Raw genomic sequence first — 14,790 nt, forward strand, 5'->3', positions numbered from 1 at the left:
GAAGGCAAGGATGTGTGGGAAGTGCAGTATTTTCCAAGCTGATCAATTGAGAGGCACAATATACTATGAAGTACACTGGAAAACAGCACGCAAGCTGTCTGGTAAGGCTGGATTTTGGGAACGTGAGGTCCAGCAAAAGCCAGGGCTTGGCTATTGCTAAGAAATATGACTCTATCCACAAAGAGTTCTTAATTGCTTCTGAATATAGACCCTTTTCAGATTTTTCAAGCTAAGTTAAAAACACAACACCTAGCCTTGACCGGTTTGGCTCAGTGGATAGAGCGTCGGCCTGCGGACTGAAGGGCTCCAGGTTCGATTCCGGTCAAGGGCATGTACCTTGGATGCGGGATCATCCCCAGTAGGGGGTGTACAGGAGGCAGCTGATCGATGTTTCTAACTCTCTATCCCTCTCCCTTCCTCTCTGTAAAAAATCAATAAAATATATTTTTTAAAAAACCACACAAAAAAACATCACAACAACTAAAGTATACTGCTCACTTTACAAGTCAGGCACTTTACATACATTTCTCATTTAACATTATATTCTCAACAATCCAAGAAATAGGAATGATTTATTTGTTTCTGGACATCAACCCTTTTCAGAATTTAAAGATAATAATAACAACAAAATGACTAGTGTTTTATTATTTACTACAAATCAGGCACTATATATACATTTCTTATTTAATTTTATATTCACAACAATTGTAGGAATAGGAACAGTTTTCATCTATCCATAATAAATGCAAGGAGCTACAAGATAAAAGTTAAGATTTTTTTCAGGGGACTACAAAATGTAAAAGGAACTAAACAGAATTCTAGATCTAAAACATATAGTAACCCAAATTAAGAGTTTAAAAGAATAGACTTAAAAACAGACTAGATTCAGCTAAAGAGATAAAAAGAGGTTAGAAATCAGATCAGAAGAAAACTAACAGACAACAAGAGAAAATATTGAAAAAGGGTAAGAGATATAAAGGATCAGTAAATATATCTATGTCTTTTAAAATATGTGTAACTGAAATTCCAGAAAGAGAGAAGAAAAAGAAAACAATATTTTTAGAGATAATGGCTCAGAATTTTTCAAAATCAATCAATGGTATTAAGTACACGTTTGAGAAACCCTGAAAATTCCAAGAAGGATAAAGAAAAAGAAAACTACACAAAGGAACATTGTTTTTTAAATGGCTAAAAACCAAACACAGAAATTTTTCACAGTAGTCTGAACCAAACAGATTACCCTTTAAAGGATAATTAGACTGACAACTGACTTCTCAACATAAAACAACAGAATGTGGGAGATAGTGCAGAAGATAGCCATTAACCTGGACTTTTATCCCTACAGAAAATATCCTTCAAGAATGAAGGAAGGTGAAATAAAACCATTTATAGAAAACAAGCACCAGATACACAGAGTAATTTTTTTACATTTCAGTTGACCTAAATAATCATATATATTCATCACAACTTGAGGGCTATGCAAGGTAATTTCTCAACAACGGTCATAGATTTTGTCTTTTCTAAGAAAGCTCCACTTTCCAAGACACTGAGGACAAATATTGTTTAAAAACAAATCAACTTAGAAATGGATGGGAGGTTGAGGGGTTAAGAAGGAAAGAGCAGCACACATCAACTTATAAAATGTTTGAATTTCATCAAGTCTGCAAATGCTTTTAAAGTACAAAGTGTATCACTTTTACATCTGATGCATTTTATTACTCATACATAAATCATCAGTGATAACAGCCTATAAAAGATGATTTAATTTTCTTGAGGGCAAGAAATATTTCTTAACCATCTTTATAACTCCTATAGCATGCTCAGCATATAACTTTGCACACAGTAGTTGCTCCCAAATAATTTACTTAATCAACAAAATTTTCAAAGACAAGAGAGGCAAGATAATTCATCAGCTCAAAGGCAAATGAGAACAATTTTTTCTCATTTCAAGTTTGGTAAATAAAATTATTCTCATTTCAAGGTTAGAACTAGCATATTTAAGAATTTCAGCCCTTTCATCTTTAAATAGAATCCACCCTGATGAAACTGACTTAGGGAAATCATTTTTATTTTTTTACATATTTAGGTATCTATTAGATATAATAAGAAAAAAGGAGGTCCCTTTGGAAATTTAGTAAAAGTTTCTCATGGATTTAGATTATAACTGAATTACTTTCTAAATACATTACTGACCTGGTTGTAAGAGGGCTTGCTATTGATCAGCATGTAGAAAAGGCCACCTGTGTGGTATACACTCCAGGGCAGAGCTTTGGCACAAAGATTCAGTAAACTGGTAAATTAATTCTTTACATGATGTTAAGAAAATCAGACATTATGATGGTGAGAAAGAGTGTCCAATCATTAGGGCATTCTATAATTCATAGTATATTTTGACTTAGGGGAAATAAAGAACAAGGGAATGGGTAGAAAAATCAATAATCATATATGTATAAATTGTCAAATCTGGGTAATTAGGAAAAAGCATGGGAGAAAAAAAAGGAGCAGGATTGATGAATTAGTATCAAGTCTCTTATCTCTTTAAAGAAAAGAACATGTTTCACTGGTTTTCAATAAGAATAAACACACAGCAGAGTCAATTTTAAAAAGGAGTAAGAGAATAAAAATAAAAATCAATAAAGGTATAAAAAAAACCAGAGATAATTGTGTATTTAAAAAAATATCACTGATCCCAAAAGAATAGCATAAGAAGCCAGTCTTCTAACTCCCTAACATTGCTAGTAGTAGGTAGATACAAAGTAATTTTCCTCCTAAAATGCACACATCATTTAGATTTATTAGTTAAAACTACTGAAGGATTTGTTCTGTGAGCCATCCCAATGCAAGTGTTCTTGCCAAGGTGTCATTCCATTCTTGCATTAACACATGGGATCAAATAAAATGGAATTTCCCAGCCCCCATTCACGTCTCAGAAAGTCACCGACTGCTGGAAAACAACAGAAATTTATTTTCTTCTGGAAATGAATCAGAAGGCAGACCATCACTTGGTAGCCAGCATATGATTCAGCAGAGCTTTGTACAAAAAAAGGTATAAAGTTCAAAAACGACCCCAAAAGGCTCCTGGAAGTAAGCAGTGAACTGCTTTCAGTCTTCCTGGAATCACTACCGGCAGCATCTATGAGCTTCTGACTGTGTGTAACTGAAGAACCCTCCACGATGACAAAGTAGTGGCTTTTAAAGAGCAGCCAACGACAAGCACTTAGGCACCAGCAAATACAGGTAGGAGAAATGCAAATGTGTGACAACAGGTTTATATGGCCAATAATGTGAGGAGGTGAGAAACAGGGCATGAACATTGACTATTTAAACAATTTCTCAGAAGAGATAAAATGAATTTACAGAAAATATGATACTTTTTTTGTGTCTCATAAGATTGTGTTTGTAGCTTTTTGTCTTCACAAAGCAATGGTTAAATAAAAAAGCAAATCATTTATAAACTCAATATTTTTTTCTGGATTTGAAGAGATGTCAGAATCGGCAATTTAAACAGGAGGAGGAAAGCATCCGGGCAGATGCACAGAACATGAAAGCCAGTGTTTGAAATGCCATGCATCTTCAAATGATCATCTTTTTTAAAGCACTCCCAGATCTGCACTCACTTTTATAATACTAAGCATCTCCCAACAATGGGAGACCATCAGTGCTGGTAATTAGCGTTATTATGTAATAAAAACTTTGGTAGAACAATTTGTACTTATTCCAGCTGTTAAACTAGAAAGTTCTTGGGAGTTTAGAGGAATTGCCTTCTTTTGAGCTCAATGCCAGCATGTGATGATTTTACTCTTTAAAAGGGGAACTGTTTCATAGAAGAGGGGAAGAAAAGATTGGAAAGTATGAAAAAAATGTAATTGAAATCTATGCTTTTCATTTCTCTGAATGTTCTTGTAACACGTGAAGGCATGTTGTTTTTCTATGTTAAGAATGCTGTACATCTCTTAGTCTAAAAAATGGACAAATCAAGGACCCCCAATAGATGGGTCTGGTCAGCCACTGGTCTTTATTCATCTTTATGATTTCCCTCTTCCCACCCATTTCCCACCCATTTTCACTATTTCACCATTCTAATGGTTTGATTTGTTTTGTTAAAAAAAAAAAAAAAATGGGCCCAAATGTGAGAGTACAGGGAGATACTCTCTCTTGAGGATTCATTTTGCTTTTTTGTTATGGTCTACTGAAAAAGAGTAACTTACAAAAATTCAGTTTTACATATACTTGATCTCTCTTTGGACTCATCTCTTCAACAACTCCTGTTAACTATTTTTCAAATAAAAAAATTTTCATTTTAAGACTTCAACACTGGTTTTTGGCAGGCAGCTTTTTCAACATAGTTTCAACTCTTTGAACCTGTCCCCACAATTCATTTCCCACTGTCTTAAGCTTCCAAGATAGCAGTGGCCAAAGGACTGAAATGAGTGTGGAAGCCCATAAAAGTTATTTGTCTAGAGTTCCATTGAACAGGTTACAGTAACAACTGACAGGTCCTACATAATTTGACAGCTTTACAGAACCAGAACCTCTTAAATAAATTTAAGACACTGGGGGGCGGAGGGAACCCTCATTTTAAACCAAGTTATTCAAGAAAACATGCGATTGAGGAAAAAAGGCAAAATATCTGGGACAGAAAATATCTGGGAAACATACAAGTTTTGTTTTGTTTTCCCTATTCCCACCCCCAAATAATCCAGGTAACTGGAGCCCAAGGTGAATTTTCCTCCTTTCCTATCTTATTTGTTTAGAGGGAAAGTAGTTATGGGATGTACTTAGGCAAAGAGAAAACTAAACACTAAACAAGCTGTAATAGGGAAAGATGCAGCAACCCTTCTTTCCAGGGAGTCGTGGCTCCTCCATGGACTAAGGGCCAGGGGCATAAACTGCCTGAAAAGAACAAGATGGATTGTGTCCAGAGTGGTGTTGTGATGACAGTGGGTGGGGGTGGGGAAAGGACTTGAAGCACAAAGTTATTGTCATCTAACCTCTATTATCTTCACATCCACATGGAGCTTTGATAAACTTTTCAAATGTTCTCATTCAAGATATACTGAATTTTAACAGCAAATGTTATAAAAGTGTCATAAGAATATCCCTAGTGTCATCCACCTGACTTCTCCCTCTGTTTCTACTTTATCTGTTAAGGCAACTCTAAATTACCACCGCCTCCAGGCGGCCTTCCTTACGCCCTCCTCGTCCTTTCCCAATGAGGAAATATTAACCTCCCCTCCCTTACTTTATCCATGTCTTCTTCATGGCACATTTCTCTCTACTCTGTACTATACATAGCATGGTAATCCTTAACAGACTATAATAAGCCAATTTTAATACTTTGGGATTGAAAAGCAGAGACCACCTGTTTCTTTTCAAACCTTAAAAATCAAAGCTCATTAATTTTGTCAGAAAATTAGAAGGACAGGGTCTGAGGCGAACACTACAGAAAGTAAATGTTACACGAAAAAAACAAGAGTCAAATGGAAAATATGATTCTTTATTTTACTTATTCCTCCCCAAAATGAAGGATGATCAGGAACAAATGGCCACTAATATTGTTTTTTTTTTCTTCAAAGTAAAGAAATATTATCAACCTTGACATAACCTCAAGGTTTTTATGCAAAGGCATATAAGAGTACATGGGCCACTATCACGATATTTCATACAGGAGGTAGTGTATTACTGAACTTGATTTAAGTCAATGTAACTTTTTTCTAACTTATTCCCAATCCTTAATGCCTTTAGGTAGCTGCTTATATTGGTTTCTGGTATCTTCTTCCAGTGTTTTTTTGTTTGTAAATATTTCTTATCTCCCCTAATTCCTGTTTATACAAAAGATAGCATAAAATGTATACAGCTCTGTATCTTGCTTTTTAAAATTTTATTTGCACTGTTCCTATTTTATTTTTTTAATAATTTATTGTCTAAAGTTTTACATAGGTCTCCTTTTTCCCCCTTGACCCCCTCCCCCCATTCCCACCCGGGGCAAGCCCCCACCGCCCCAGTGTCTGTGTCCATTGGTTATGCTAATATGCATGCATACAAGTCCTTTGGTTGCTCTCTAACCACCCCGCCCTGCCATTTGTCTCTGGATCTATTTTTGTTCATCAAATTATGTTGATCATTATATCCCACATATGAGTGAGATCATGTGATATTTATCTTTCTCCGACTGGCTTATTTCGCTTAGCATAATGCTCTCCAGTATCATCCATACTGTTTCAAATGGTAAAAGTTCCTTCTTTTTTATAGCGGCATAGTATTTCACTGTGTAGATGTACCACAGTTTTTTAATCCACTCATCTGCTGATGAGCACTTAGCTTGTTTTTAAACCTTAGCTATTTTAAATTGTGCTGCTATGAACATAGGGGTGCATATATCCTTTCTGATTGGTGTTTCTGGTTTCTTGGAATATAGTCCTAGAAGTATCCTGCTTTTACAAAAATCTTCTCCCTCCTTCCTTCCCTCCCTCCCTCCCTTCATTCTCTCTATTTTAAAGAGAACCATATTATTTATTTGTGTGGATACACTGTAGCTTATTCAACCAGCCCTTTTTACATGAACAAATGCCTTGCTTAGAATCTTTTCCTTTTATAACTTGTGTTGTAATGGATACCCTCTCATTAATGTGTCCTTTCATTGATGGGTAGAATACTGATAGGTAAATATATTTGCAATTTTTGATCGATTCAAAGACATTTTAAACTGTTCACTTTAGCTTTGTAAAGGACATGTTCAAATTTCTCAAACTAGATTTAATGTATTATATTATTTAGTTTCAAAATATGGTCTTGGGCAAATTTTGATTTACAATGGTCCTTTAGGTGATCTAGTAAGAGGCATTGACTTTCAGAAGAAGTGCTTGTGCTGATGAGTGACAAGAACCTACAATAAAAACTAATACTATAAAGTGCTAACTAAATTATTCTCAATAAGAAAGATTGTTATTTTTCTCAGATTATCCCAGATCTTTGGAGCAATTTGAAGAAGTTAGTAAGCTACAGCCATGTTAAATATTTGTAATCCTAAATAATTCAAATGGAGAAATATTTCAATGCAATATTTATTCAGATGGCCACATATAAAGTCTATAAACTTCCTGTCAAAATGAAGTTCTAGTCGAACAGCCTCAATTCAAATCAGCACAGGGAGTAAAAACAAAACAGATAAAAAACCATGTGGTTGTAATTTTTTTAATCCTCAATGATGCTTTCTATTTTTATCTCATAAGGAATATTGTATTTTCTCCAAAACAATTCATTCTTTTTCCTCATGTACAAGACATTAGTGATAAGTCAAAAAACATAGTAACATGTCTCTGCTAAGAAGCACCTCCTAATTGTTAATCTTGAGGCATACATAGTCAAACATTGCTTTATTTTAGTTTGATGAATGAAATAAAACAGAGCAAATAAGAAATTGTTTAATTCCACCATTAAAAGCAGCCAAATATTTCTCTCAGAGGACCTCTTCCTTTCCTAATTAAAGTAACCTGTAAGTTTACCAAATAAACACCATGAACACTTTCAAACCGTTATATTACCTCACTGTCCTCGCATTAAAAAACACACTCACACAAAACAAATACAGATTTTTTTTTTAAAAGCAAATATAAAATTTTGTGTATTTTAAAAAAATCAACATTTTGCTGGAAGGCTTAAAATAAGGTTGACATAAAAATTCCAAAACATGGGTAAGATCACCCGTAGCAAGGAGTACATGTCTGGGTGAATCTGTTGTCAGAGTTCAGAAAAGTAAACAAGTAATGATGTGTTTATTTCTGAATTGATCAAAAAAGCATGCCTCCCCGAGAGGAAACTGGATTAGCGTGGGCGGTAGTAGGATATTGGAATGGAAAGAGATCAAGACCTCGGGGACAAGCAACTTTTAATTTTGCCCCAAACATCCCTTCAGATGTTTTGCTGTTTTCTTAAAATATTAAATTTACCAATTATGTTTAAATTTCACATATTTTAAATGTTAGCATTACCACTAAGTAACCAAAAATGAAATTAACACTCGCTCAAGGCAGAAAAGTACATACAAACAAATGTTCATCTGAGACCCACGATTTAACATCTTTTTGGTCAATCACTTCAACTAGCACATAACCAAAAGAAGCCTAGAGATATGCCCTGGAGACATCATTGTACATCCTAGTTTAAAAGATGCTCCTGCATTTTCCGAGTGCAACACAGACACCTTTACACTGAAATGGCATTCACTAAGACCTATTGTTACCCTGAAGGTTACTTTGCCACACTGCATTTCTGTGCATGGATCCCCCACAAAATCCTACAGACAAGGCAAACAATCCCGTCCAGGTCAAACCTTTGCTCACCAAACTCAACCGCCCTCATATGGCAGGAACTATTCAGTTCATTGCAATGTAAGAAACGAAAATGACTAAAACAATAAAAAAGTCATTAAGTTGAACTACATGAAACTGCTGATATTTGACAAACAAAAAAAAAAAACGAAAATGACTAAAACAATAAAAAAAATCATTAAGTTGAACTACATGAAACTGCTGATATTTGACTGTTTTTGATAAATGAAAGTGGCAAGTTCATGTGGTTCAACTTTATACATTCCTGAAGCCTGACCAAAAATAGAGGCATTCATGACCAAGAGTTGATTCAAGGAGATTTAAAAACTGGAGCAAAATGGTTTACAACTTAAAATCTAAATGACAAAGTAGAGTATTGACTTTTTATTTCATTTTGAACTCTAACTGCACAGAGATTCTACAAAACTGTATTAAAAGATAAAGTGAATGTACTCATCTGACACAGATACCGGTTTCCTAACAGAGCTAAATTCACCCTCATGGTATCTGTGAAACTTTAGAGCTGATGTTTGTAGATATTCTATGCAAGAATATAATTTTAAAATATACTGACCTTTTATATGTCTTATGAAAATGTAACATATCTTATAAATCAAAGCAAAAAACATACATGGCTATAATTCTTACAACTTTTTCAGAAATAATTCTTAATCCAATTAACTTGACTATTCAAATATTAAATTATTTATGTGTGGGTATATATGTGTGCACATATATGTGCAAATGCATATATTTAAATATCAGACACATTTTGTTAAATGCCACATATTAGGCTGTTTTGAATGATTAAGATTTTACTTCTTTTCCAAAAGCAATGTAATTCAGCCATCTAGTGGTAAAGTATAAAGCCATCATTTCTCTGTATTTTACTATACTATAAAAATAAGACTAGCAGCATGGAGAGGCGTTAAAGGTTGTTTAAATTTACGGTTTCTTTTTTCTGGTGAGCTCACAGAACTTAATCAAGAACCCAGAAGCATTTTCTTAGTGGACCTTTAAAAAGTCATGTAAATATTAACATGGCTAATCATTTTTAAAGTTATTTTTATTATACTTTAATGAGCCATATAATTATAAAACATTCTACCCAAAATTCTATTATCTTAACAAATAAGTAAATTTGGCCCTAAACTTGCCAACACATGTCTTAGGCCTATAGAAGACACAGTCTAGTGGGAAGGGTACTATACATACATGTAAGTCACAGAAAAAAACTGTAGTAAGTACTATCATAAGGTAGTGTGGGAGCAGAGACAGAGGAATGCTTAAACCTGATAACAGCTTCCCGGAGATGTTACTTAAGCTAAATTTTGGAGGATAAAATTCACCAAATGGGCAGGGGGTACAAAAACACCGATCAACGTGTATTAAGACAATGGAAAAAGGATAAGGCACATTAAGAGAATGTCAAGTAATTTTTGCCATGGTTACAACAGAGTTTACATGTGAAGATGGGGAGAAACAGCTGGAGATGGGGTCGGAAATCTGAGTATAGTGTTTACAAAAAGCTGTGACATTAGCCTTGTCTGTGCTCTGTGTTCTCTCCCATGTCTTCAATGTCCATCTATAGGTGGTTCCTTCCAAGTCCATTACCTCCATACCAGTTGAAACTCATACTAGTACAAAGTCAAACAAATAATTGAAATCCAACAGATACTTTCAACTTTACATGCTCAAAAATACAAGCATCATCTTTGAAAGACCTGCTCATTTTTTTCTACCCGAAGTCTTAATGAATGGAGCCACAAACCTTCAAATGACCAAGCGTAAGACCTTCCTTCTCTCCCACTCCCCCAATCAAATGGAATAGAAGATTCTATAGATTCCACCTCCTTACTATATTTTGTAAACACTTAGCTTCTCTATCCCGAGACTCCTGAGTTTACTTCCATGTCATCTTTTATCAGGACAATTACAACCATCTACTGATTCCTAGCTCCCTGTATCTAGTAATTTCCAACAAGGTGTTGAAAATATGGGTCAGGAGAAGAGACAAGAGATCTTAGGTTGACACCAGATAAGGGAGAAATGAGCATGCAAATAAATGGGGAATGAGTGTGGCCATACAGGTAGCCTCTGCAGTACAAAGAAGGGGACCAAACATAGGACCTTTAGGAGTCCCAACATTCATGGGGTGAGCAAAGTAAAAGAAAAAAAAAATCAAGGAATAAGATAAGAAAGTCAGAGTTGATAAGGAGATGAGGGAGAGAGGTAGTAAGCTAGCCAAGAGAGGGGTAAGTTTTGAGAAAAGTGATTTATAAAGTTAGATATTTAGAAGAATGATAATGTGACTACTGATAATACATCATTGGATCTAGCAAGTTGGAGTTTCTGGTTGACCTTATTAATAATGGTTGCCAAGAATTGCATTAGAGTTCTAAAAGGAAACAGAATAATGTGGAGCAGTTATCCAAGAAATATGGCTGTGAAGTGAGAGAGGAAAAAAGAAGAGAAGGAAATATAGGGCTGTAGGAAGGTTTCTCTTTTTATAGCATTCAAAATCTTGAATATTTTAGGGGTTTATATAAGGACTAGAGGCCCTGTGCACAGATTCGTGCACAGGTGGGGTCCCTCGGCCTGGCCTATGGGGATTGGGCCGAAACCGGCTCTCCCAACATCCCCCAAGGGGTCCCAGATTGTGAGAGGGCGGTTCTCAGGTGATGCACCCCGGAGTCAGTCTCCCTCCTCTCTGGTTCCAGGTGCGTCACCCGAGAACCACAGCTGCCAAGTCACTGCAGCTCAGCATTGCCAGCTCCTGCGAGCATCTGCACCCTGGTGGTCAGTGCGTGTCATAGCTACCGGTCGGATGGTCGGACTGTTGGACCGTCGCTTAGGCTTTTATATATATATAGATTGGTGAAGACAGGATGGAGAATAAATGTCAGAATAGAAGTTCCATGTGAGATAGAGGGTGATGAATCCAGCATATAGCACTTGGACTGTCTTAGAGAAAGAGCAAGGCACCCCAATTTCTGACATGGTAGTATGGATAATCACAATCGTAGATGAAATTAAAGGTAGAGGAGCAATTGAAAACACTGTTATTCAATGTTTTATGTGTGAAACAAAAGGCAAAGGAAGCTATCTCATGGTGAAGAAACAGAGGCTAAGATGAAAGAGATGGAAATATTAATAAATGCAGTTGACTAGTCAACTGCTGTGTGCTACTTTAAGGCGTTAACACTCTAATCACTAACAGATGAAAAAGAATCAAATAGTTCCTGTATTTTCCAATCATGTATTCTCATTTCAAATTCTGAATCTTCAAACTAGTTTAACATTTGCCATTTCAGAAGTCAACTGCACTGCAAGTATAATGAAAATGAACACAGTGCTTCCTTGTAGACTATGAAATACCAACCTCACAAACTCCATCTCCTCCAAAATTTCCATTTCTCTTTCTCCTTTGTAAGGAATGGTGTACGAGAATCAACTAGGACACTGTAATCCCAACTCTTAGTCAAAGAAGTAGCTTAGTAAAATAAAATAGGTGTTTTTAATAAAGTTGGCATCAATTATTCCCCAAAGAACATGTCCTTCTAAAGCTTTAGAAGCCAAAGTAAACACCTTGGTGCTCCAGAAACAAAAGGATATCTGATGAGACAAAATTATCAGTTTATAAATATCTCAATAATCAAGAAAAGAGCTGTTGTTATTTACAGGCTATAGTGAAATATTTTGTTGCTGCTTTTTTAAATTTAAAGTTTTATTTAAAGCCGGTATTTATTATAGAAATGCTAAAATGGACAGACTTTCTTCCCATTATTAATGGGAAGTAGGAATAAAAAAGTAATGGTTTTTAACACACTATCTATATGCCTAACCCTATATTTAACAACCCAACATCACATTTCTCAATGTGCAGTTATCGTGATAACTTTGTGAATTTAAAAAGCATACCAAGAGACCACATAAAATTATTTAAATAGCACCATATTAGCAAACTTAAATAAAAAACAGCATGCAAATGCTCTATTATTTCAAGTGAATAAATATATGAATAAATGGAATAAATTTTGCTCTACAAATGCCTTTTAGTAACACGGTAATTTACAGGCTGTAAACCAAAAACAATATAAGTTGAAAACATTTATTTTTTCTTTGTGTTGTTAGCCAAGAAAAATATGTACAGTAACAATGCACTTGTATATATGAATGGGATTTAAGATATGACCAATACACTCATTGAAAGGCACACCATTCTGACATGAGGGTCCTTAACAATGTGGGCAGAGAGGGGGAGAGGAGAGTGATGGTTCAGGCACTGACAGTGCGAAGGTGGGCATGACAACTGTACAGAAGCAAAATAAAGGGCTAAACAGGTGGTACAAATTGCAATTAGGAGCTGCGAATTCTAATCCCTGAACAAATTCAGAAAGGTATGTAAATTCAGAGATGTCGAGATTTCAATCCAGAAAAGATAACATTTTTAAGTGTCATAAAATGTTGTAAAATGTCATCTTATTCACTAATTTATCAAAGTCATATAATCTGAAATTGTTTATAAAACTAAAATGCCAATAGAATGTAGTATTTAAATATGAACTGTATACATTATGTATAGTTTTAAGTGATATACCCACCCAAACTAATCACATTTGAAGTTTATTGTATATATGTGTAAAACTCCAAGACTCTCCAGCTTCCCCAAATACAGATATTATATTAAATGACAAGAGTATATGACAGACAGCAACAACAGCAAGCAACATCAAGTAAAAATAAGTTTACCTAATATTGCCAGATTAATGCCCCAATCTCTAAAAATTAGCAAAGTGTTTAAATATTAGTTTTATCTAGCTACCTCACTCCATCTACACTACATCATTTCAGTCCAAAACACCATTTTTTAAAACTGATCTCCTAGTGGCCATTAATTCCCCAAAGTTCTGCATATTGCAGCCAGAGTAATCATTTAAAAACACACATCTAATTAGGTCACTCTTCTATAAATATCCTTTAATCCTGACCAGGGACTACAGAAGTATAGGATCTAGCCCCTAAGTCTCATCTTTCATGGCCCACAAATCTTTTTTCAGGTCTTCATCAATATTTTGGGGTAATCCTCAAAGAGAGCTAGCTATCTTAGGGAATAAAGGTCAAATACTCTACCAACACATTCAACTGTACCTACCTGTGAGGGGGCACACTGGACTTTAGATAAAAAGCCAAGAGTCTTAATCTGATTCTTTGTTAATTGGATTTCTTTTCAATTTCCTCATCTCTAAAGAAAAGATATTGGCCAAAAAGATCTGTGAGACACTTCAAGCTCTCCGATTCTATAATTCTTTCACAACTTATTTTATGTGGAAACTGCAGATTCAATGGTTCTACCCCATTCTCTACACTGATTTGTTGTACCAACATTAAGTCCAACTATTTCCTTTTCAATTTAGTGTCTGCACTAGGCATTGGGGCACTTTTGGAAAATCACTATTTCTCCAATTTCAAGTTAGCTACCCTTTTTGACAGCTGCCCTTTGGTTCACCTTTGTTAAAAGCAACAGTGCTATATACTTCCCCATTCAAATACCACTGTGTGGAAAGCTCCATCTCAGACTCAACTTATTTATCCTCCTAGAGTAACATTTGAAGAGGTCAGTGTTCTGTTAATACTGGCAAGAAAAGAATGTAAAAGATTATAATCCTAAAACTGCAGAGTCAGTCTAGTAAAGAAACACGCCGTCTATTCAATTTCCTGTCATACACAGTGGGAAGAAGCTTAAGTCAGTACTAGTATATAGAAATAGCTTATTCTGCTCTGAAAATTTACACTTATGAAAACAGTTACTTAAGCTCTTAATTATAAAATAGTTCTTAAGTTAACATTTAGAACTCACCGAGTAATTTAAATTGTGTTAAAATTGCTAATAATATCACCTACACCTTCAAATTCTGAACCAAGTGTGTAATTAACCCAAAATGTCCTGCCAGACAAAATATATTTTGAGAATTTTGTTGGTTTACTGTCCACCTGTGTTTATCCATGGATTATGTACCTGTCTTGTAATAAAGAAAGAAAAATTGAAGAAACACATGAATTAGGCTAAAAACCCAAGCATCTAGGAAGGTTTGAGCAGCATCGTCAATTTCCATGCCTTAAATTTTTAGTATGTTCTAGTGATAAAAATAAAGGATTGGCTCCTTAGTAAACTGTAACCTATAAATCAGTGCTATGTAATACCCTATTACTGAAAATATCCCTTTGGCGGGACCCTGACTTTCCCTGCCATGCTTTCATTTTGATTTACTTATAGAAATGACTGCCTATAAAGTTAACCACTCAAGATGTTAAAAAATAAATCAGTCATTTAAGTATATATTAATACTAAACATTATTTTGCTCATTTATTTATTTCCTATTGAGAAAAACAAAAAGAATTATCAAATTTTAGTTAATGATTTTGTTATATAAATCATCCAACTTTCAGCCATGTCTT

The 14,790-nt window shown here is 34.9% G+C and overlaps 2 protein-coding genes across 2 annotated transcripts in view; one reads left to right on the forward strand and one right to left on the reverse strand.

The window, feature by feature from the left end:
• The window catches only part of NT5DC1 (5'-nucleotidase domain containing 1), a 98,723-nt gene that overhangs the window by 50,030 nt on the left and 33,903 nt on the right, over positions 1 to 14,790 (reverse strand). The gene's annotated exons all lie outside the window — the stretch shown is intronic.
• Positions 3,036 to 14,790, forward strand: part of COL10A1 (collagen, type X, alpha 1) — a 32,336-nt gene continuing 20,581 nt past the window's right edge. The window contains exon 1 of the mRNA XM_014532144.1: positions 3,036 to 3,237. The gene's annotated coding sequence lies outside the window, so the exon portion shown is untranslated. The remainder of the gene's footprint in view (positions 3,238 to 14,790) is intronic.

Source organism: Myotis brandtii, unplaced genomic scaffold (genome assembly GCF_000412655.1).
Source record: "Myotis brandtii unplaced genomic scaffold, ASM41265v1 scaffold847, whole genome shotgun sequence".
In the NCBI taxonomy this organism is placed as follows: Eukaryota; Metazoa; Chordata; class Mammalia; order Chiroptera; family Vespertilionidae; genus Myotis; species Myotis brandtii.